At 32.5% G+C, this 26,767-nt stretch overlaps 1 pseudogene; it reads left to right on the forward strand.

Annotated features, from left to right (window-relative positions):
• The first annotated feature begins 269 nt into the window (after nucleotides 1–269).
• Nucleotides 270–26,767, forward strand: part of LOC110665248 (putative glucose-6-phosphate 1-epimerase) — a 57,714-nt pseudogene continuing 31,216 nt past the window's right edge.

Raw genomic sequence — 26,767 nt, forward strand, 5'->3', positions numbered from 1 at the left:
AGGGTGTGACATGTTTTAGTGGTATCGAGCAAAGTTTTTAAATTCTATTTTCACTTGTTACTTGAATATTCTTTCTTCACAAGACAACCGCTCAATATCATTGTTTGATACATACAAGACATTACATTATAAATATGCACTAACGGAGGAAATCTCCTTGTGCTATTGGTTTAGAGATCTAAAATCCTCGCATTGACTATGGAAGAGGGTGATCGTTCATCGATCAATCTATTGAGGCCGAGGTGCAAGGGATGCCCCATGCCTACATAATGTCGATGGTTCAAGAGCACCACCGCAGCATTCTACGCTTCGCTCGCCACAGACGTGCAATGTTCCAACAAATGGTTGGTAATGTGCCTACTCAAGCCCCAATACGCACTCCAGTGGTACAACCACGATCTTACGCTAGACAATATGACAAATTGATGAAGTATGGGGCTACAGAGTTTAAGGGACAATAGATCCTCTAGAAGTCGAACAATGGTTAGAGAGGATGGATAGGGTATTCAAGAAGTCTGCATTGTACGTAAGAGCTCGATTTGAGTACTCGGATCCTTACTACAGGAGATGCTTATGATCGTGGAAAACCATTCCCCACGACCGTAGAACTGCAGTGCTAACATGGAATGACTTCCTCAGGAATTCAGCAAAAATATGTCCCCGATGCTTATGTAGACCGTAGTCGCAAGAATTCCTAAGTCCAAACAGGGGGCATCGGTGGTCGAGTATGAAAGGGAATTCTCCCGCCTAAGCCATTATGCAGTAAGTCTACTTTCTACCAGCAGGGAGAGATGTAAGAGGTTTGAAACCGGCTTGAAGCCTAGTATCAGATTACAAGTGGTCGGATTCAAACATAACAACTTCTCTGAACTTATTTCTCAAGCACTAGAATTAGAAAGAATTGAATCAAGCAACTCTTGAGAAAAAGAAATCGGAGAAGGCGTAAAAGAGGGAAAGTCACAGAACGAGTTCTAGTGGTCCCACCGAAAGAGGAAAACTTTGGGGATACGACAGAGATAGTAAGAAGTCCCAGAGAGATAGATCTTTGGACAAAAACCACCTCGATCCGATCAGCAAACTCAACAGAAACCCAGAAATGCGCTGTCAGATCGACTTTGTGAAACTTGTGGTAAACCACATAGTGGGGTATGTTATAGAGCCGTAGGAGCATGTTTTAACTGTGGAGAGACTGGTCATTTTGCTAGGGATTGTGTAAATCCAGGTCGTTCTGGATCATTTACTACACCAAAGGGATCAACCCAAGTTTCTACCCCAAAGAGTTCACCATCAGTTAGTAGAGGCAAAGGTAGAGGTAGGGGTAGTACACCTAGAAGTCAGACTACTGTGAATCAGCCAAAACAGGGTGATGCTTCAACTAGAGTATACGCTATACGACAGAAAAGAGACTGAGACTTTTGACATCATTGCTGGTACTTTCTCAATTAGCAACTAAGATATATATATGTATTGTTTGACCTGGAGTTTGCATACTTTTATGTTAGTGTTAGAACTACATGTTCTGTTGTTATTCCTTTACAGGGGAATAAATTTTGATGCATTAGTGATTAGTCCTTGAGATAAGGATTGTGATAATAAGTGAAATTACTTTTGAAAGAGTTTATCGGCGAAAAGTATTTTCTAACACACCATAAATTATAAAGCTAATTGGCGAGCCTACTTAATGTAAGGCAAGAGGACGTAAAAGTAAGATGCAGTAATGGAATTGCTCTAGATGAGGGCAAGGAGGTTACTGTTAGAAATTGCTAATGGATATTGTAATCAGAATAAGATTCGAATATCAGTGAATTCAAAAAGAATAAAAGATAACAAAGTTTGATCTATTGGGATGTATCGTAGTAACTATGCAATGTTCTTGATGTTTATACTGTAAGCTGCAGATTACAGTACTGACTTGAGATTATTGTGTAGAGCTACGTACTACCCGATAGTACACCTAGATAAGAATAGTTGCCAACGGCATCTGTTTTGGTATAGTTATGCCATGACAGAATTTAATTGTTAGAAATAAGTTTGAAAATCCTACTTAGGGATCTAAAACTCAAAAGTTAAAATATCGAAAGGTTATAGTTCAGTACAAAAGGAAGTAAGTTATAGAATATTGACAGATAAAAAGAGTTATGAAAGTAGAGAATTGAACAGTTGATTCATGTGTAACAAAGAAATATTACAAATGTGAGGAAGACTATGGACTAGAATGGTCAGAGGACCAATGACTGATGAATGATTCTAACATGACCTCAAGGGTCATTCAAGGAGCAACGTGAACCAAAATATTAGACAGCATAATAGTAAGAGGAGATTGGTGTTATCCAAACAAATTAAACATTGTATTAGATTGTTAAAAGTCTTATGATCATATAGAAAGGAGAAATAAACGTATGACTATTGTAAGATGGCTACTGGGTAAAAATTTCGTGGACGAAATTTATTTAAGGGGGGGAGAATTGTAACACCCCTAAGTTCTAGAGTGCGTTCATCGCTCGGTGACTGATCTTTATGGACGGCTAGGAAGCCTAGAACTACACTTCAATATGAACGAGGAGACATAAATAATGAAATACAAGAAAAGAAAGTACAAGAAAAACAAAGGAAAAATGATAGCAAAGAAATGTGATCAAGTTAAACGAGCCGGGAAACCTAACGATGGGTGATCAGACTTGGAAGTCACTACGTGGACCGTTGGATCGCCTGGATCATGGGAACCACGGAAAACATTTTTGTGACTTAAATAGACACTTGTTGAACAATAAATATCATTATAAATATCAAAGAAAAATTAAATAATTAGTACAAAGAAAAGTGAGAAATCGAAAAAACAGACAAAACCCTAGAATACTGAAAATCAGAATGCCACCCGAGCAGGGCATTATGGTCATTTGACATCCCGAAGTGTCTTTTGACCTAAATTTCCATTAAAAATAAATAATATTACACTTAGAAAATGAAATGAAAAATTAAATTGGTGGTACCTAAAGTAAATAGTGAGAATTAAGGGTTTAATGTGGGATTAAGTGAAAGTAACTTATAATATGAATTAATTAGAGTAAGTGGACCACTAAGAGAATAAAATAAACACATTATGGGGCTGATGTAAGTCCACTATGTCCAGCAGCCACTTCATCTTCTTCATTTACCATCCAAGCCGTGAATGAAGGGAGAGAAAACTCCATGGACATTTTCATGCAATCTTGATCACACCTTCAATATCAACTCCAAACACTTGAGTTCCTTCATTAAACTTTGTCTACACATCACAAGGAAGATATTGACACCCAATTTGAGAAGTTTGGTGAAGGTTTAGCAAGTTACAAATAAAGGTAAGTTTGCATTTTGAGAAATCCTTTGTTAAAGTTTTTGTGCATGTTATGGGTATTAGTTTGGTGAAGGAAAATTTTAAGTTTGAAAGGTTATTGTTATTTTCATTTTGGACAGCCATGGTTCACGTTTATGATGAGGTATTTGTGCATATAATTGATGGGAAAGAATGTTAATAATGGTGATTTAGTAACTTAGTGAGTTATTGCATGTTTATATGGTGAATTATGCACTTTGATGGGAATTGGCATATGGTACGGCAATGTGATGTTGATGAATGTTTTGTGGCAGCTTGTGGACACTTGAGAAATGGTGTATATTGAAGGAAGAGTGGGCAGAATATTGACCTAGAAGGATTGATGATATGTATGTGAATGAATGTTGTAAAGTGTATGTAAAGTTTGTAATGTTTAGGTGTGGTTGTAATGGTATTTAGAAATTGTAATTGTGAATGATATTTGGTGTGTTGAGGGTGATTGGAATCTGCCCAAAATAATGCTAATGTAATGTAGAAAATGTTTTTGGTAATGTGCCAAAACAGTTTGGTAGGGTATGGAAGTAAACCTTGCAAGGTGAGTATGTGTTTGAAGTTGGGGTGTGAAATGCATATTGAGGGCAGTGAATATTTTAGCCTATAACCTTGAATGTGTAACCTCAATTGGTATGAGACCAATTTGGGGTGAAACTAGGCACAAAATGTGCCAACTTTCATTGAGAAACCATGCCAAAATTCTGCTTGCAAGGTGACCTAAAAATTTGACCAATTCGGATTAGGTGCAATTAGGACCTGAAAAATGACCAATTGGGCAGCAGTGAGTATTTAGGCCATAACTCACTCAAACCAGGTCCAATTGACCTGAAATTTTAACCATGAATAGTTAAGACCCATACCTACAAGTCTTATGAAGACACCAAAACCCAAAAATGACCATAAGCAAGTCAAACAACTTGCACAAGTTCGGGTCCAAAAACTGGCCGAACCAGAATTGACCAATTTGACCTAAAATTGACCTAAAATGGTACCACTTGACCAGCAATAGTGTAATGACCATAACTTGGTCTACTTAACTCGGATTGACCTGAAATTTTGCACCGCGTGCAATAAGACCTAGATCTACAAGTTTGTAGTTTCGACCGAGACCCGAAAACTGAGGGAACTAGATCGTCCGGTTAGGTCAAACCAGTATCCCGAAATTCAGCAAGTTGCATTAAAATGCACTAAACAAGGAAATGACTTTGGTAAAACGTACCAAACCTAAAACCCTATCGAGTGTGACATATTAATGACACTAAAACCTAATTTACCTAAAACGCATCGAGGGTAGGTATATTAGGTGATTAAGTGAATAATTGAGTTCAAGGCATTATTTACCAAACACCATCGATAGAGATTTAATTTAGCAATCAAACACTTCAAATTGTGTTTCGATTAACAAGGACTCAAAGAAAAGGGAAAGAAATCTTGAGTCAAGACCAGAGACAAATATCGAGGTTTGTGCACAACAAGCTGTTTCTTTTGAATTATTTTCAATGGAAATAAATATTAACTATTTGCATATCATTGTTTTAAATTGTGGAAATGTGTTTGGTGGACACTTATTGATTGAAAAACATTGTGAATGGTTTGAAACTGTGAAAAATTGTTTGAATGGTATTTGATGGATACTTATTGATTGAAAAGCAATCAGAAATGGTTTTTGTGGAAATTGAAGTGAATTACGAATTGTGTTGCCATTTTGTGAATGAAATTATAACTTTGGAAATTTATTGGATTCTTATGGATCATTTGAATAAAATGTTTGGAATTGTTTTGACTCACAATTGGCATGACACTGATAATATGTTCCTCCTCCATTAATGGGGTGAGTGTGATTATTCCTCCCTCTTTGACTTATTAGTCCGGGTGAGTATGATTATGTTCCTCCCTCTTTGACTTCCCAGTCTGAGGTGAGTATGGATGAGTTCTCATTAGATAGCTAGCTTCCTCCCTCATTGATTTCGATTATTGGGGTGAGTATGTCTTGTCGTGGTGTACAACACGGCATATATGGAAAAACTTGTGTCATGACCTAAATTGTGTTATTGATTGGCAACACTGTATTCTTCAGTTATTTGATAGAATAGTGTTATTGATTAGAAAAAAGGTATTATTCAGTTATTTGATCAAATTGAGTCATTGATTGGAAAAACTGTGTTATTCAGTAATTTGATCAAATTGTGTATGAATTGGCAATACGGTATTCTTAAGCTATTTGACTAAATTGTGTTATTATGAATTTTGATAATTTGTGAACTGGAGTTTAAATTCCTTATGACATTCATTGCCTTGAATTTAACTATGGTTTTAAGTATCCACTATTGATATGATTTATGAATTGTGATTTAAAATTTGTATTTGGTTAATGTTGTGCACCACTGAGACATTGTCTCAAATGATAGCTTTTATTGCCGCCGCAGTAGAGAGACGTATTGTGGCAGACTAGGCAGCTAATACATCAAGTGAGGGATTACCTGGTATAATGAGTATACCAATATTTTGCATTTTGTACTGTAATGTATGACACTGTATGTACATTTTGTTTTTGGTTTTGAGCAGTTGTAAATTCAAATTGTACCTTGAAGTTGTAAAATAATTACGAGCTGTTTTGACTTGTAAAAGCTGTATTATATTTCCTTATCTCAGACTTTGAAAAATTTCTATGGAATTGAGTTGATAAATTGTTGTGTTGAGAAATGTATTGGAGTTGAGATTTGGAAAATTATTGAAGTACTTTTTACAGGTTTTCTGAAGAACTGTTTTATCCAAAATACAGATGGCACTCTGCCAAAATTTTTACAGAAATTCCAAGTAAACCAAATGAGTTAGTTATTTCACTCAGTTCACCAAAGTCTTTAACACCTGTATATAGTGCTCACCACTGTAAAAGAAGTAAGAAAAGTTTTTTAAAATCCCTTGTAGTGTATTTAATGGGTTATCAGTAGACGGAGTTGGTAATTCATTAGGTATACTACGGGATCATGTTATGCCTTACTGAGGGGTAGGGTGTGACAAGGAATTTGGCAAATTGTCTTCATGAAAGTTGTTCCTTATTTTGTCTAGTTACATTTCCTTTTTTGAATCACTTCATTTGGAGTTTTGTAACTCAAGTTATGGCCTAAACACCATAACTGGCCGGATTGGATAGGATCCAAAATTCTGGGCAAAACTGGTTCTACCAGATTTGGTAACCTAAGTTTGATTGGCAATTTGACTAGGTTATGATTAGAATTTAGATTTATGTTCCCCATAAAAGTTGTAGGTCTATGTCTCACCTTTCTGCTGGTAAAATTTCAGGTCAATTGGACCTTTCTACACTAAGTTATGACCAAATGAATAGACACTATTCATTTGGTCAATTTGCCCAGACAGAATGCAAGTCACCCGAATTAGGGCAATTTTTAGGCCAACTTGGTTTGGTTTTCTGGGCAGGGTTTCTTCACCAAAGTAGTGCCATTATGTGTGTAGTTTCATGTCCAATTGGTCTTGCACCAATTGAACCTCTACAACTCCATTTATAACTACCCAAACCCACTGGACTCATGCTCAGTCCTACAGGTGAGCCAAGGCAGCTCACCCACACTCAAATGCCAAGCCTTAACTCACTTCATTTCCTCATCATACACATTCAAATGGTCACTAATTGACTATTACAAGGTTAATGAACCATCACATGAGCAAACCCTAATGTTGTTCAAGTGTCCACATTTTCAAGGTTCATTCATGCATCACACTTGCATTTCACTTACTCTTACATGTTCAATCACTCATCTCATGCTATGGGCAGCTCATAAACACTTTACTTTAAGTAAATTCATCAAACCCTAACCCTCCCTAGGCTGACCAAATTGTAGGGATGAATATACATAAGTTTTATTTTGTTTTTCTTATACTTTTCCACTTATCTCATGCCAATAAACATGAATTAAGTAAAAGGGATAGGAGATTGGACACTAACCTCTTTGAGCAGAATTTCTAGGTAACAAAACTTCAATCCTTTCTCTTCATTTTACTACAACTAGCTTCTCCAAGATGTGGGAATGATTTTTAGTGAAGTGAGTTTAGGGTGTTATGGAGGAAGCTTAGGAAAATCAAGCTTTAAAAGTGAAAATGGAGAGAGAGCTTCTTGGCTATGGTGGACTCAGTAGTGCGTTCTACTGTTCTGGTGACCAGTGTCTGTCTAGATGGCTAGGATGCCTAGAACTACATTTAAATGTTAGTGAGGAGACATAGAATAATGAAATACAAGAAAGGAAATTACAAGAAAAACAAAGAAAAAATAATGGCAATAAAATGAAACTAAGTTAAATGAGCGAAGATGGCGATGGGTGACCGTGACTGGAAGTTACTACAGCAATAGCCGACTCAGATCAGGAAACCCTTGGAATTTTGTTTCGAGACATAATTAGAGACTTATTGAAGTATAAATATCATTAGAAATATCAAAGAAAAATTAATTAATTAGTACAAAGAAAAACGAGAAATCGAGAAAATGACAAAACTCAGTGTTACCAAAAAATCGAGAATACAACTCAAATAGGGGCATTGTGGTCATTTGACACCTAGAGTTGGCTTTTGACCTAAATGTCAATGAAAAATAAATAGTATTACATTTGGGAAAATCAAATGAAAAATGGAATTAAAGATAAAATGTAAATTAAGAGAAATTAAAGTTAAAATTGCAATTTTTGAAACCTTAGATTATAATATCATTAATCTAGGTTTAGTGGAGCACTAAGTGGATACATTAATACTTAAAATGAGGGCAAAATCTTCCACTCACTTCATCATCATCACCAAGCTCTTCCATGGACAAAAATGGTGTCCCAACTTTCCTTCATGGAAACCACCCATGGAAGCTTGAGATCACCTTCATTTCAAGCTAAATTCTTGAACTTCCTTCATTAATCTTTGCCTACACACCTTGGGCAGTAATAAGGGAGCAAGAAATATAAGTTTTGGTAGAGTTTTGAAGAAGTCCAAAAGAGGTAAGTGGTTATTTTCAATTCTTGTTTCATTAAAAGTGTAACTAAGATTGTGGGTAGTTGAATTATGGAAGAATTTTTTAGGTTTGATGAATTGTTGGTGATGGAGCATTTTGGCAGCCATGGAACTTCATCATGTACAGCTTGTCTTTGCATGTAAATGGCTGTTGAGATGTTAAATTAAGTGTTTAAATGTATTGGAGTTGGTTTTCATGCATAAAGTTTGATTTGTAAGCTTGAAAAGTAAAAATGGAAGATGATGTGTATGTGTAATTTTTAGGCAGCCTCAAAATGGAAATTGATAAGGTTCAAATTCATGAAATGTTGTTGAAATATTGTAGAAAAGAATGGCAGCATATATGTGTGTGGAATAGTAGTGATATGTATGTAATTTGATGATGAAAGTTTGCGTGATAATTAGAATTATTTATGTGTATATATTGTTGGGATTGAACTTGTGAATTGTGACTGCATTTGGTGTATTTTAGAAGTGGTTATATTCTGTCCAAGTTGACCTATAATGTAGAGAATTGAATGGTTTTGGTTAGTGCCAAATGCAGAATGGTATGGAGAAGTGAGGAGGTAGTTGGTGAATGTGTGTTGGTTTGGTGTTTGGAAAGCATGTAGAAGGCAGTGTGCAAATGGACCTATAACCCTAAGTGTGTGACTCCAATTGGTATGAAGCCAATTGGAGGTGAAACTAGGCACAAAATGTGCCAACTTTCATGAAGAAAGCCTACCTAAACTATGTCCAGAAAGTAACTTGAAAAATGGCCAAATCCGAATTAGTGACTTAAAAGCCTGAAAATTGACCATTTGGGCAGACCATAACTTACTCAAAACAGGTCCAAATGACCTGAATTTTTATTATGAATAGTTTAGACATAGATCTACAATTCTTATGAAGACACCAAAGCCCAAAAATGGCTAGAACCAAGCCAAATAGCTTGCACAAGTTCAGGTACCAAAACTAGCTGAACCAAAAGTGACCTAAAAATGACCTAAGCCTACCATTTTAGTGCATTATGTCCAGCATTGGTAAATTGACCATATCTTAGTCTACACAACTTAGAATGACCTGAAATTTTGCCCTGCGTGCAATAAGACATAGACCTACAAGTTTGTAGTTTGGACCAAAACTCGAAAACTGAGAAAACTAGGTTGTCCGGCAAGGTCAAAATAGTACACCAAAATTCGGTAAATTGTAATAAAATGCAATACACTTGGAAATGAACTTGGTAACATATACCAACACTTAAGGGCTATAAAATGTGACATATTGGTAACATTAGAATTGACTCACTTAGACTGCATCAAGGGTCAACATTATAGGTTGACTAATGAAATGAATTGAAGGCAATAGTACCAAGAAAATTTAAATATTGGATTTTATTGTTAGAAACGAATTCATTGAGTACTGAAACACTTTAAATTGTGTGTTTCAGTTAAAAATGATATTGAGAAGCATAAGGAACACTGAGTCAGGGCTAAGAGGCATATATCAGAGGTTTGTGCATGATAATTTTGATTTCTCATTTTATACTTAAAAATTTAATTGAACATTATAGTTTTAAATTGTGTCTGTGCACAATACTTTTTACATTCACTGCTTTTATCAGAAAATTTATTTGGAGAAATGAGTTATGAATAGTTTTTTGTTGTTTTGGCTTTGGGAATATTATTTGGAAGTTATTGTGTTGCCTACTTTGCAAATGGAAATTTTGAGATAAAATGTGATTTGTGATTTGTATGAGATATTTAAATATTGTGATTTGGAATTGTTTCGATTCACACTTGGTATGAAAATATTACTATGTTTCTCCTCCATTTATGGGGTGAGTGTGATTATATTCCTCCCTCTTTGACTTGTCAGTCTGAGGTGAGTGTGGATGAGTACTCATTATCTAGCTAGCTTCTTCCCTCATTGATTTCGATTAGTGGGGTGAGTGTATCTTGTCGTGATGTACACACGGCATGTTCGAAAAAGTTTGTGTCATGACCTAAATTGTGTTATCGATTGGCAACACTGTGTTATTCAATTGTTTGATCAAATTTGTGTTATATGAGCTTTGAAAAATTATGAATTGTTTGGATTGTAAATTGTCAATAAAAGTTTTATATATCGCATTTTAAATTGTTATTGTGCACTATTGAGTAAATTTTACTCAGCGATAGCTTTTTCATTGCTGTCGCAGGTAGACAGACGGATAGATCAGTAGAGTAGGCTGCTTGTACCACATTTTGAGAGTTCGTCGAGTATATCGAGTATACCATATTGTGTAGTTTTTGTTGTAATGTATGTGTACTGTATGTATATATTGTACTTGGTCTTGAGTAGTTGTAAACTAAAATTGTCAACTATTTTGGCCTGTAAAAGTATTGTGATAAATTTATCTTATCTCAGTTTTTTTTGGAAACACTGGAAAATTGATTGTTGAACTGAGTTAATAATGTTGAGAAATTTATTGTGTTGAACAAATTATTGGAGTTTGGGATTGAGGAATTATATATTTGAAGTGCTTTTTACAGGTTTTTTAAGAACTGTTTTATTCAAAATACAAATGGCACTTTGCCAAAATTTTTACAGAAATTATTGATACTCAAATTTGTTATTTTGTTTCACTTCAGTTAAAATTTTTTAATACCTGTCAAAAGTGCTCACCACTGTAAAAAGAAGTAAGAAAAGTTTTAAAATCCTTTGTAGTGTATTTAATGGGTTATCAGTAGACGAAGTTGGTAATTCATTAGATATACTACGGGATCATGTTATGCCTTACAGAGGGGTAGGGTGTGATAGGACAGGAAATGAGGAAGAAGAGTGCAGTATTTTCCTTTCAATTTTCTGCCCATTTAACTCATTTTAAGTGGTTTATGGACATGTGTCACAATGTGATTGGATGAGAGTGCTTAGTGACATAAGCATGAGGTCAAAATTGCAATTTTAATTCATTTTCTTTTCTTTTCTTTGCTACTCATTTTCAATTTAATTTTTAACAATATTAATTCATATTTTCGATTATAATAATTATTTACTTAACTGGACAAGTCAGTCAAAAATTATCTCTGAAGACGAAATGGCCAAAATGCCCTTCGTTTGGCTTATTGAACCAAAATCGTCTGTACCGATTGTAAAATATTTCTAAGCCTTTTCTTGGTATTCTAATGCCATAGAAACCTCAATGACTCTTATCTGGAGTCTCAAAAATTATTTTATGAATTTTCTCTGTAACATCCTCACTTTAGCTAGTCCTTACAGTCTATTGTTCCAGTGACCAGTGTCGATCCGAACAGCTAGAACGCCTGAAAAAAAATATTTAAATTAAAGTGAGGAACCAAAATTAACTCAAATATTAATAAGAAAAATTTAGGAAAAAAAATTTAGAAATAAAATACAACCACGTTAAATGAGCCAGTGCCCTAGCGATGGGTAACCTAGTGAGAAGTTGTGGTTCTCGCAACTAGGAGCCCTAGACCGGGGGAAAAAATTATAAAATAATTTTTGAGACTCCAGAGAAGGGTTATTGAGGTTCTTATGGCATTAGAATGCCAAGAAAATACTTATAAAAATTTTTCAATCGGTATAGACAATTTTGGCCCGTTAAGCCAAACGGAGGGCATTTTGGTCATTTCATCTTCAGAGATGATTTTTGGGCCAACTTGTCCAGTTAAATAAATATTTAATATAACATAAAATATAAATAAATATTGTCAAAAATTTAATTGCAATTAAATAGATAAAAAATGGAGAGGAAATGAAAGAAAATGGATTTATGACATCATCATGATGTCATTAAAACTCACCCAACCAACCCAATCTTGACACATGGCATAAACATATATAAAAGAGGTAAAATGGGCTGGAAAAAGAAAGAAAAATCAGTTGCTTCTTCAACCTATGGGGCAGCCAAAAACGTGGAGAGAGAGAGAGAGAGAAAGGAAAAACTCCATTAAAGCTCACCTAAGCTCCCAACCTCACCAAATCTCACTCCAAAACCCTAGCCTTCTTCACAAAAAATTAACCTAGCACCTTGAGGAAGCTTTGAGCAGCAAAAAGAAAGAAAAATTAAGAATTTTTCTAAGCTAAGGAAACTCTCCAACAAAGGTTAGTGACCAATCCTTGCTTTTTTTTTGAAATGCATGTTTAGGGACAAAAAAATTGAGCTAGAAAATGAGAGACACTTAAATGAAATTGATAATTATGTAAACCCCCATTTTCAGTAGCTATGTGAAGGGTAGGGTTTTGATTGTTTTCCTTGAATAAATTTGGTATTGTGGCTGCCCATAACACTAACCTATTGTTTAGAATGGTGAAAGGTAAGTGAATGCATGAATTGAGATGGAATGGGTTAGGGTTTGGGTATAAAATGGAGACTTTGATCATGTAATGATGAAAGTGAGTTTTAATGGTCAATTAGTGACCATTTGGTTATGTGTAAACAAGAAATGAGGTGGTTTGATTAGTGAAAATTGCAGTTGGGTGGCTGCCCATGGTGACCTGTAGAATTGGACATGAGTCCAGCAGGTTTAGGCAGCCATAACTTGAATTGTATAGGTTCAATTGGTGCAAGGCCAATTGGACATGAAACTAGACACATAATGACACAACTTTGGTGAAGAAACTATGCCCATAAAACCAAAACAAGTGGACCAAAAGCTTGCCCTAATCTGGGTGACCTGCAATCTATTTCTGCAGAATGACCAAATGAATAGTATTTGGTCATTTGGCCATAACTCAGTGTAGAATGGTCCAATTGACCTGAAATTTTACCAGCAACAAGCTGAGATATAGACCAACAACTTTCATGAAGAAACCTAACCCAAATTATGACCAGAACCTATCCAACAAGAGAGTTGCACTCACTGTTCACTACACTGTAGATATGGTCAGTCCAAACAAATTTTAATCCGGCCAGTTGTGGTTTTTGGACCATAACTTGAGCTACAAAACTCCAAATAGAGTGAATCAAAAAAGGAAATTCAACTAGATAAAATAAGGAACAACTTTCATGTTGATCATTTTGTCAAATTCCCACTGCAAAAATGACAAATGGAACAGTAAAAATGAAGCATAAAAATTGAAAATTTTGCTCAATTAGCCTTAAGCTTAGAAATGGTATTGGCAATCAATACTAACAAATTTTGAATGCAAAATGTGGTATGTTGGGAGTATTAAAACCAATGTACCTATTGTCTATGCAAAAGTCAATATTTTAGTTGACTAATGAAATGAATAGTAACTTTACACATAAAGTACAAATATTCAAGAAATGACTTTGTAAAATGCCCTAGTAGGCTTAATGTGATTGGTTTGGATAGGTTGGCATGCCAATAGGATTTTGATAGTAGTACTGCGTATGATGTATGGCTTCATTGCCATTCTGTGATGTGATAGCCTATGGCTATACTGATTATGATGTTTTATTTGGCTTTATGCCTTATTGCTTTTATGGCTTATTAGCCATTCTATTTGCACACCTGGAGACACATTGTGACCGATGGTGTGACGGCCTGAGATACCTGGTACCCAGTGCTACTTTACCTGTTTATTCAGTCCGGTCAACTTATATAGTTTACTTGGGCATGGAAAAGTATAACTGTAATTGAACTGATTATTAAGGAAAATACGGAAATTAAATATCAAGAATTATTACAATAAAATACAAAGAAGCTCAAAATATCAAGGAAACAATTAATAAAATGTATGAAAAAGTTAATATTATATTTTACTTTATTTTATTGTATATTGTCACCACTAAGCAGAATTGCTTAGCGCGTCGCTTTTGCCACGCGCAAGTACTAGAGACCTAGCTGGGGAGCCCAGCAGACACCAGACAGGGTGAGCCTTCAGAGTTGCATCCGGAGTTCCGAGTCACCTCACACCTGCAGTGCATATGGTAGGACATAGGATTTTGAGAGCATTTTGTATTTTGGCATTTTGTAATAGTCTGGATTGTAACTATAAACTCTTGTAATTATGTATTAATGTAAATATATGAAATTTCATATTATTGAAATTTTCTGCATAATGTATGCTGATAAATGAAATGTTGAGACATATTTATGAATATGCTTCAAGTGATGAAGTGAACAGAAATGTTTTGAAAATAGTATTGTGATTTGAGAATGAGATTTTTAGATTGACTTGAATGTGTATAATTGAGTTTGGATTTGGGAATTATTTTGGAAGTGTTTTTAAACAGGTTCAGAAGTGTTTTTAAATAGGTTCAGAAGATCTGTTTTTCCAATTTACAGTCGGCACTCTGCCGGATTTTCTATAAAATTTGCGGATAAATTCAGATTTATCAAAATTGAAAATAAATGAATTTTAAAGGGATAAATTGTAATAGAAACATAAATTGGTGCTCCGGCACACTGAGTGGCATAACTTGCTCGGTTACACTGTGGACGGATAAAGGGTGTCACATTCTCCCGGGTTTAGGGCTTCTAGTTGCGAGGAGCACAACTTCCCACTGGGTTGCCTATCACTAGGGCACCGGCTCATTTAACTTGGTTGTATTTTATTTTAGAATTTTTCCTAAATTTTTCTTATTAATATTTGAGTTAATTATGGTTCCTCACTTTAGTTTAAATATTTTTCCGGACATTCTAGCTGTCCGGACTGACACTGGTCACCGGAACAGTAGAATGTACGGAATTGCTATAGGGAGGGTGTTACAAGTAGAATGTACAGACTACCTAAAGTGAGGATGTCACAATCCTCAAATTTCAGAAGTTGTTGATTTTATAACAAGGTACAAATTAGAATACAACAATTTATTCAATCAAAGCAATAGTTATATTTTCAATTTTTTTTAATTATAGCCTTCTAGAAAATAAAAAAATATATATAGAAAATGACATAACCAAGTGGAGAGCCAATCACAGATCTAGAAGCAGAGAAAGAAGCAATTAGAAAAACAATTAGTGAGCTCTTTTCATTAGATATCCACACTTACAAGGCATATATCAAATATATATATATATATATATATATATATATATATATATATATATATATATATATATATATATATATATATATATTTATAATTCTTGTGTACTTATGCATTCATCTAAAACAAGATACTAAGTTCACATGTAAATCAATTATAAAAAAAACATTGTTGCAACAACTGGATGGTGGTATAAAGCTTGACCACATTGTAAAAGCAACACACAAAATTACAATGATATAATTAAAGAAGCCCAGTGCCATAGTATTTTATATAATTTGTTATCTATTAATGACTACTAATTTTATGAATTTTATATTTGTTTAGAAACTGAGATTTTTTTTTTTTTTTGTCTTGCTTAAATTGATAGGCATAAACTTGCTATCAACGTTGAAGATGCTACTGGCATTGCTACCTTTGTTGTTTTTAGGCATATAACTTCAGAGCTCATTGGTTTCCCTACATTGATTTTAATGCATAGGTCAAGAGATAAAACTAAAATTCTTTTGGTCTTAACAAGAATATACAATAAAGAAAAAATCTTCAAGTTGTTCTAAGTTCTCAAATTGAACATGCATATGAAATTTCCTTTAGAGTAGTTTATATTTATAAAGATGAAGACACACCAACAAAACTGCAATTGCCTATTATACTGTCTCCATCTCAAAGCCCAAATTTTTGTGCAAAGCCCGCTTTCAAGGAAATTAAAAATGAATGTTCGAAAGAAGTTTGATTTGTCAAATGTTAAAGAAAACGATCAACTAATTCGAATTCGAAGCATGGGTTCTTCTCCAGCAGAGTCGTAATTGGATCAGGAAGATGCTAACACTTTTAACTTTGAGTCAAATGGAATCAACCATCAAGAAAGCGCGATTGGAGTATGTACTAAATAAAATTTTTAATATTTTGATTCTTTTTTAATTAATATACACTAATTTTAACTAATACAACTCATGCAGGAAGAAACTAAAGAAAGAGCAAACTAATTTCAATTGCAAGCTACCGAACTGAGCAATAGCTATTATTATAAAAGTATTTTTGTAAGGAGTTTTAATTTATATCTTCTGTTCTCATTGCTTTTCAGAGATAGTAATTTATATTACATAAGAATCCTATTGCATCCCGTAGGTAACATTAAAGTATATATATATATATATATATATATATATATATATATATATATATATATATATATATAAAAGTAGGAAGAAGGGGAGGAATAAGAGGATTGGCAAAAAAAAGGCGTTATCTAAACTTTATTATTATTTAAAAATATCTAACTTGATTATTTAGATTAGTTTTCTATTTAAATTCAAATTCTATTCTATTAAGAATTTTGGAAATTACATTTTTATTAAATATTTTAAATCAGTAATTAAAAAATTAAATAAAAAAATTTACTCTAAACGTTGAATCGATGAGATACAAAAATATGAAATGATAAAATATTTTCCAAAGTAGAATAAAAAAATTGAATTCTTCTAAAAAAAAAGATTTGAAGTAGTTTATTGTATTCATAAAAAGAAAATTTTTTATTTTATTAGTTTACCAATAATAATAGATCATTAATCTATATCTATAATCTATAATTCTGAAGCTCTAGCTATTGCTTTTGGTCTTTAATTAGCTCATGATCTTTCTTTTTATAAGTGTTGAAGTTGTGTCAGCTTGCAAAAAGTTGTGGATTTATTGCAAGCAGGTGATCAGCTCTTCAATAATTTGGGAGTTGCTCTTTCGGACTGCCATTCTTATGCTCCTTGTTTGAACACTTGCGGTTCGTCTTTCATTCCTCGGTTTGCCAACGCTGTCGCTTATACTCTTACTAAGTTTTTTTAACTTCCTGGCACGAAGCAAGTCTGGATTGAGGATGCACCTTCCTTGATCTGTTTCAGCGTGCCTTCAATTTGATGTAATTGGTACTTTTGCTTCATGCTATTATTCCTTCGTTATAAAACAAAAAATTTAATTAATTAATTAATATATAATCTATATAATATTAAAAAGTAGAAAGGGGGACATTAAAATTTTCCAAAATATCCTTTATTTTTTATTATTTACAAAATACTAAAAACATTTTTATAATGATAGTTATAAATAAAAATATCCTTAACATAATTATAAAATTTCTATTAAAAATTAACTATTTAATTAACATAATTACATAATTATTATTAAAAATTAAATATTTAATTAAATAAAAAATTGCATTTATATTAATAGATATGAAATTCTAATCATATTTAATGATAACTATTTTATTTGTTACATATTTATAACTATATACATAAAATAATAAATTTTAACTAAATATTAAAATCAAAAATTTAAATTGATTTTCTCTTGGTGCACATCGAAAATTGATATAAAATTAAATTTTTCGCTGACTGATGACCTAATTATATAATATGATGTTATGAAAGAGTGAAAAACCAATATGATATTCTCTCATATGTGATAGAATCCTTTTAATATGAAAAGTCTCTTTTTTTTTTTTTGGTTCCAATTTTGTGTATTGTTTCTAGTGTCCTGTTTACATCTTTAATCTCTTAAAAGGCAGAACTTGATTTGGCTTATCACTGAATTGACTATATGGCTTTTTAGCCACACTGTTTGCTCATCGGGAGATACTTTGTTACCTGTTTAATAACTCTTTTTCGTGATTTTCTCTTTTCCACTGTATTCGCAATAGTCTTAAGGACCGCGGCATCATATTTTCCGGTTCGAAATTTGAGTTTAGACTGACCTCGCAGTCATTTCCCTAGAAGGTCACCCATCGCTGTGACTAGAAAACCATAAGAACACAACATACTCTTCCTCCCTTCTTCTTGGCTATTGTAATTTGAAGAATTTGGAAGAGTTAAATGAATTATGTTAATGTATGAATGAGACATTAGTTCTCATTATTATAGAAAGGAAAAGTATTTTGAGTACAATGGTATATGAGAACCATTGTTGTGAAATTAGGTCAACTTGGTTTAGTTTTTTGGGCAAGGTTTATTCACTAAAGTTGTGCCATTATATGTTTAGTAGTGTGGGACCTTATGAGACATTTAATTTAGACTTAGATAAGGTAAAATAAGGAAATAATAAGTTAAAGAAATGAAAAGGAAAAAAATTTAAAATGTGTATAATTTTTCAATACACACTACAAGAAATTAAAAAAAAAATAGCTATAAAAATTATTGACCAACTAAACTTTATTAGTAATTATCGACTCTTTACCAATGAAAAAAGGATACCAAGAGAATTAAAATTTAAATAAATTTTACCAATGATAATGCCAACCAATTATCGATGAAATTTTACCCATGATGACACTATTTCATAGTTAAAAGTGGCACCAAAAACTAGCAACAAAATTAGCAACGAAATATAAAATATATCAATAAAAACATTGGTTGGTAATTACCGACCAAAATGCATATGGTTTGTTAAATTAAAATGAAAATAAAAATAAAAATTTAAAGTGATAAAAAAATTTTACCTACCACCATATATGGTTGGTATTTACTGACCAACGCTTATTTGGTTAGTAAAATTAAAAAATAATAATAATAAAGAATAAAAATTTAAAGTGCAAAAAAATATTATCTACCACAGTATATGATCGGTAAAATTAAAACGAAAATAAAAATAAAATTTTAAAATGTAAAAAAAAATTTACCAACTACCTTATATGGTTGGTAAGTACCGACAAAATATATTTAGTAGTTAAAATTAAAAAGAAAAAAAATAAAAATTTAAAATTCTAAAAAAGGTTTGCCCACCCATCAATAATTACCGACCAACATATATTTGGTCAATAAAATTAAAAAGAAAATAAAAATAAAAATTTAAAATGCAAAAAAACTTACCTACCACTGATTACCTTATATGATTGGTAATTACCAACTAAATCATAATTAGTTGGTAAAATTGAAAAAAAAACTTAAAATGTTAAAAATTTTACATACTGTCGTATATGATTAATAATTACCGATGAATATGTATTTAGTAAGTAAAATTAAAAAGAAAATAAGAAAACCATAACATATGGTGGATAATTACCAGCCAAAATGTATTTGGTCAATAAAAAAAATTAAGTACTAAAAAAAATTTTGCCCCATAGCATATGGTGGATAATTACCAACCAAAATGTATTTAGTCGATAAAATAAAAAAAAATTAAGTAGTAAAAAAATTTTGCCTACCAAAGAAGAAGAAGAGCTAGAAGAAGAAGAAAAGCTATGTGACAATAAGAACAAAAAAAAGAAGAGCTATGTGAGAAGAAGAAGAAGAAGAAGAAGAAGAAGAAGAAGGGCTATGTAAGAAGAAAAAGAAGAAGAGCTGAGAAGAAGAAGAAGGAGAAGAAGAAGAGCTATGTGAGAAGAAGACGAAGAAGAAGAAGAAGAGAGCCATGAGAAGGTTGCTGGTATTTCCAGCGTGTCCTATCCAATGCCTAAGTTAGAAGGCTTAATAACATATGGAGAAAATATAAGGTTTTATAAGATGGTGTCTTGATAGGATTAATTGCCTTTTTTAAATCTTAGTTTCTGAACAGGGTATCCTGGAAGTGGTTATCATTAATAAAATTTTATTTGCTACAGTTCTAAGGTTGATTCACTTTGTGATAATTCATTGATTGTAGACAATCTTTAAGCCATCAAAAGCACTGAGGGGAGGGATCCTTATTTGTTTCCCTCAAGTACTTTTGATCAATCTCGTTTCTATGAATGAATATCATTTCTTAACATATCTTACTTATATATACTTTTTTATGCATGTGAAGTTTGGAAAGTGCAGATCATTAGAGTAGCAAGGTTTTGCTAGGAACAAGATTTGGACAGTTGATGACAATCCTCCGCCTTTGCAATCCAATGAGTCACAAGGGAAATCCTTCATTGACCTACTGCTTAAACCGTCTGAAGAAGACCTGAAGTGCTGGCCCTATAGGTAAGAGCTTGAATGTTGTAAATTCAAACAAAACTTGCTCTTATATATCTACATTTATAAGGATTTGATTGAAAATTACTAGGTGTTTCAAAATTCTATAATTTAAGGCTGATTCTCTTTTTTTGCGCTAAAAGGTTCAAATTTTGTGTTAGTGAAGCAAAATACTGAACCATATAATTTGTTTGGACTGGTTTTGCTTGAAGAGATCATAGGTTAATAACACTGCAAAAATCTTCATTGATCAGACACGTGCACACATATGCCTATAAAAACTACATCTCTATCTCTATTCTGAAAATAAATTTGAGGCGACATGCTCCTAACCAATCTACTTCTTCTTCTTCATTTTAGTTTTGAGTTTCATCTTAGGGTGTTACTAGAAACCAATGGAGATTTGTCATTAATATCAAGAGTTCGGAACATCAATGGCATGTAAAATAATTCTTAATAGATCATAACAATCATAAACATAATGTGAATAATAAATGTAAGATTTAATGATCATCCTAATAATGGATCTTAAACAAATAAATTCTCACAGATCTAAAAAGCGTACCTGATGCAGAGTTTTAATTGAGTCGTAGTAATAATTGAGAGAGACCCTTTAATCTAATAAATTGATTTCTCCCTCTTGATCTTTCTTGATTCACACACAAGACTTTAGCAATGGAAAACTTTCTTGAGATAATCCTATTATCTCTGACTTTATGAAAAAGAATGTGCGTGACTTTATGGGTAGAGAGAGGACCAGCTTATATATATATATATATATATATATATATATATATATATATATATATATATATATATCCAAGACTTAATTTGATATGTCCATCAAGTATCCTTATACAATTAGAGTTAGGATTTACTTCAATTAAAGTAATCCTTGTATAATTAGGATTTGTATTAATTAAAGTAAATATCAATTAATATTGGGCCACATTAAAGAGGTTGATTTTGGCCCATGTAGTTGTCACACCCTATTTCTCCATAAGATGTAACATGATCCCGTAGTATACCTAATGAATTACCGTACTTCGCCTACTGGTAACCCATTAAATATACTACAAGGAATTTTAACTCAACTTTCATGAAATTTAAATAATTGATTAAAATCTGGTGTTATAAAATTTTTTTTCAAAATTTCAGCAGAGTGTCGGCTGTATTTTGAGAAAATAGTTCTTCAAACCTGAAAAGGAAAACACTCCCAATATGTTTCTCAAATATAACTCAAAAAAACTTCATTTCACTCTGCTGTATTTTGAGAAAATAGTTCTTCAAACTTGAAAAGGAAAACACTCCCAATATGTCTCTCAAATACAACTCAAATAAACTTCATTTCATCTCATAATTCAATCTCAATATTCAAATCATTTCATTTTCAAACCAACCTCATCATAAAAGAAACATTTCATTGATTACAAGACTCAAAAATTAATATTACAAAACTATACAGGTAAATGAAATCTTAAATTTACATTACAATAATTTACATTTAATTACATACCAAATATTTTATAAGAGTTTTTATACAACTGCTCAAATAATTTACTTACATATTATTACATGCATACATCAAAACCTATGTACATGGGTATACCTATGATATACCTGAAGCTGATCTGAATGTGTCTTCAAAGAAACTTACTCAACTGCTCTATGCTCTTTTCACCTGCGACAGCATACAAAGCTATCGTTGAGTGGTGAACTCAGTGGTGCACAACTATTATTTAAAACATAGTAAAATATAAATTGACAAAATTATAACAATTAATTTGAAGTCTCAAAATTCAACAAAATTTCAAAAATCAAAATCTTCGTTGCCAATAATATAAATCATTAGTTAAAATGACTTTGAGCAAAAAATTCAATTTATCAAATCACAATTGGACATTTAAAGTAATTCTAGCAATCATGGAAATAAAGATTAATTCCAACAAAATCAATTATGCATAAATTCCATTTGAAATCGAAATTCTTTACTATTCAAAAACCATTCTTTATCTCACTAACTGTGCAAGACTAATCCAAAAGGGCCATTTTCGGGGTGATTCTAACTGCCTATGGTCGGGGAGGTCGAATCATCGTGCACAGTACACATCACAATAATGAAACTTCCGAAAGGGCCATAACAAAAAAAAAAAAAAAAAAAAAAAAAAAAAAAAACTTAAATCTGACCTCTAATAAGAGGAGAATCTAAGCCTGTGCACGTACCATGGTAATCAAAACAAAGTTAACTCCATTGTCTCCTCAACAAATGAGAGAGATGGGTAATAACCTAGTCAAGCATCTATAGTGAGATATAAAATAATATCATCAATCTCTTTGTCCTTTTTGTGAGCATAAATCACAATACAATTCAATTCGAAGTCAATTCCAATATCCAATAATTTTTATGCTCATCACAATTCAAAACATAAATTTGTATTTTTCCATGCAAATTGCCCATCACAATTCAAAACATATTCTATCACAATTTTACAAAACATAATTTATTCAATCCACAACAATGCTTAATACTTATTGAAATATCATTTCACAAGGCTAAATTCATACATACTATAACCATTTCAATAATCATTGAATTAAATCCAATACTTGATAAACATAATAAATAAGAAAAATACGTCATTTAGTCATATGAAATTTTCAGAACAAAATCAATTAAAAATTAGTTGTGCAAAAACCTCTGATGAGTCGCCTCTTAGCCTTGACTCAGTGGGTCTTTTCCTTTTCCAGTGTCTTTTCTAACTGAAACACACAATTTAAAGTGTTTCAGTACTCATTTAAATTGTTTCAAATAATAAGGTTCAATAATTAAATTTTATTAATACTATTCCTTTCATTAGTCAAACTAGAATGTTGACCTTTAATGCACACTAGGTGAATTAGTTTTAATGTCACTAATATGTTCCATTTTTCATTCCTCGCATGTTGATATATGTTGCCAATTTCATTTCAAAGCTTATTGCATTTTACTGTAATTATTCAGATTTCATGGCCAATGTTTACTGTCTATTGGCCCAAGCTATAGTGTAAATTTAATATATTTCTCTTCATTAAATTGTTTCTCATTGTGTCTTCTTTAATTTCCTTTTTGAATCACTCCATTTGGAGTTGTATAGCTCAAGTTATGGTTAATTAACCATAACTAGATCAAATCTAAATTTTAATTTCCTTTTTAGGCATTTTCGGTTCTGACTTTACTAATTTATTTGGACTATTTATAATCACATCGAGGTCTAGCATTCTTCATAAGTATTATTGCCCTATATCTTAGGGACAATCAAAAATTTTGCTTACTATTTTTCAAGTCTTATAGTATTCTTTATAAATAAATTGTTAACTTGGACTCAAAGGTCCTCTATTGGCATAGTCCTCAATTAGGTCAATGCTTTGACCTTAAATTTTGACCTTTTATACATTTATAATTTGAGGAAGTTGTCTAAAACAATGTTTTAGGTCTCTTTCTTAGCTTTCCAGATTGATATGGCTCATTTAAATTGGACACTTCTGGTGGGAGATATGCTTATTTGAATTTTCTAGATTTTATGGTCAATTATGCTAATTCTAGATTTAGTATGCCAACTTAATCAACTTAATTAACCTAGTTCCCTTGATTTCTGGGTTTTGGTCAAATTACCAATATTGTAGATCTATGTCTTATTGAAATTTTAGGACTGATTTCATGTCATTTGGAGTTCTATGGACCAAGTTATGGTCATTTTACTATTGCTGGTCAAGTTGCACTTATATTGCAAAGTTTAGGTCATTTTTAGGTTAAAATCAATTCGGCTGGTTTTTGTAACCCAAATTGTTCAAGCATTTTAACTTGGTTCTGGTCATTTCTGGGCTTTGGTGTCTTCATAAGAGTTGTAGCTCTATGTCTAAGCTTTCCATGGTATAAATTTCAGGTCATTTGGACCTGTTTGGAGTGAGTTATGGCTAAAATACTGACTACTGTTCATATGGTCAAAATTCTGGGTCTTCATGTCATGCAATTCCGGATTTGGTCATTCTTTTAGGTCACTTCTAGGCCAAATTTGGACAAGCTCTCTACATGAAAGTTGGTCTATATTGAGTCTAGTTTTACCTTCAATTGGCCTTATACCAATTGGGATTACACAATTAGGAGTATAGCTCCAAATGCATACAGCTCTTATACAATTCTTCAATAGCACAAACATTGCACATTTAAATTCTAAATCCTCAAACTCCCATACCTAAATTCTAGATTCATCACATTCCATCCTCATTCATCACACTTCAAATTGGTCATTTGAGCAGTTTATACAAGTCCTCATTATACAATACACAACCCTTAATCAAATGGTCAAAATTAACCATAATACACATATAGAATAACTAACTAATACACATGAATTCGACTTAATAATTTGCCATATACTTTCACTAATGTATTACACCATAATTCAATATTTATAGTCATGAAATTAGCACTCTCCAATGAACCTCAAGGCTGCTGAAATTCAACAATTACATACAAAGTCTCCAAATCAAAATTAAAACCCTAATTCAAACTTATTAACATCATAATTACATATACCATTAAATCCTATTACTTGTAACTACTTAATTAACCTCATTAATCCACAGTTACATATAAAAATCAATCAAAATTTCCTAGCTTCTATGGCTGCCAAATTCTTGACTCTTCAGTTCTTATCAATTTTCTCAATTTTACTTAGCAATTCAACTTACCCAAAGCTCAACACAAGGATTAGTGAAGGAAAATAGGAAGATTAAGCACTAACCTTTGTTTGGAGCTTGCTAAACCTTGAAATTTTTTCTTTTTCTTGTTGCCCAAAGCTTTCCCATGGTGTGTAGACTAAGTTTAATGAAGAACACTTGAAGGAATTGTGGCTTGAAATGGTAGAGATGGAGCTCTTGCAAGAAATGGCAATGGAGGATTTTGAGATGTTCATTTCGGCCATGGGTGCTTGGAATGAAGAAATGAAATGTTTTTGGTGCTAAGATCTGTTCACTTAGGTATTTATATGATCCACTAATTTAGGTTAATGAATATAATATATGCCACTAACTTTAGGTTAATATTAGAATAATTAAACTTATGAATATTTCAATTAATCCCCATAATTTCTTTAATCACACTATGTATAAAACTTCTTATTTTCATGACATTTTCAATATTTAATATTACTTATTTTTAATGGACATTTTGATCAAAAGGCAACTCTTAGTGTCAAATGACCCAAATGCCCCTCTTAGGGTTATATTTTGAATTTTTCGGTACTACCGATTTGCTCATTGTACTGCCGATTTCTTTAATTTTTATTTTTTGTTTATATTAATTAATTTTTCTTTGACATTTCCAATATCAATTACACCTCAGTAGATCTTTAATTATGTCCCAAAAATTATTTTCGAGGGTTCCCCACAGTCCTGGGGTTGGCTATTGCCTGTGCCGTAACTTCCCCGTGCGGTCACCCATCGCTGCGGTGTTGACTCGTTTAACTTAGTTTCATTTCCTCTCTTTATTTTTCCTTAATTTTTCTTGTATTTTCTTTTTATTTATTTCATCATTTTATGCTTGTTTACTATCACCGGAGTGTAGTTTCAGACATCCTGACTTGCCCGGACTGACTTTAGGTCACCGGAGCAGCAGAAGGTACGGACTACGTAAAGTGAGGGCGTTACAATTCTTCCCCTCTAAATGAAAATTTCATCCTCGAAATTCATCGGATTCATATAACTGATATCGTTATCTCATAATTTTACTCACTCTCCCATCATTGTGTCCTTTGCCTTTTATGTTTCCACTTATGAAATTCTCTTATTCATTACTTCCTTGATTTCTAATGCTAGAATCCTTACTAGTCCTTCCATCTCCGTTACTTACTCCAATCCTGTTAACTTGCCCTCGTCTAGGTATTCTACATTTATCTCACACAAATGTATCAAATGCCTAAATCATTTCTTTTTGACAAAAATATCAAAATAACTATAAGACTCTATATTGAGGTCTAGATATCTTCATCCTCAAGGTATTCTTTTTAATTTATAGTCATACTAAAATCTAAAATTTTATAGTAATTCCTGTCGTATCAGTAGCTCACCATAGTGTAACCTAGTCACTGACTAATAGTGACCTTTCGATATGTTAGTTTTAAAGTTTTCAATTTCTAACTAAAATTTTCATATTTATTTCCCATAATAGTACTCTTATGTATCAAATCAAAGACTACTTACAAACATCATTATCTTGGTATACCACGAGGAAGCACGTAGCTCTACACAATAATCCCATGTCGGTATTGTAATCTACAGCTTACAATACAAACATCGAGAACATTACATAGTCACTACGTTATAACCTCATGGACTAGGTTTTCTAACATCTTATCTGTACGCTTATTTCCTTCTCTGTCTTTGAAAGTTATATCAGTGGTCTCTTCATGTAATTATTTAATTTAAAACTCATTACTTATATTTTTGCCCAAGTAACCCATCAAAGCACTTGCAGGCGTTACGTATCGCTATCCC

The sequence above is a fragment of the Hevea brasiliensis genome, chromosome 2 (assembly GCF_030052815.1).
Source record: "Hevea brasiliensis isolate MT/VB/25A 57/8 chromosome 2, ASM3005281v1, whole genome shotgun sequence".
Taxonomy (NCBI): domain Eukaryota; kingdom Viridiplantae; phylum Streptophyta; class Magnoliopsida; order Malpighiales; family Euphorbiaceae; genus Hevea; species Hevea brasiliensis.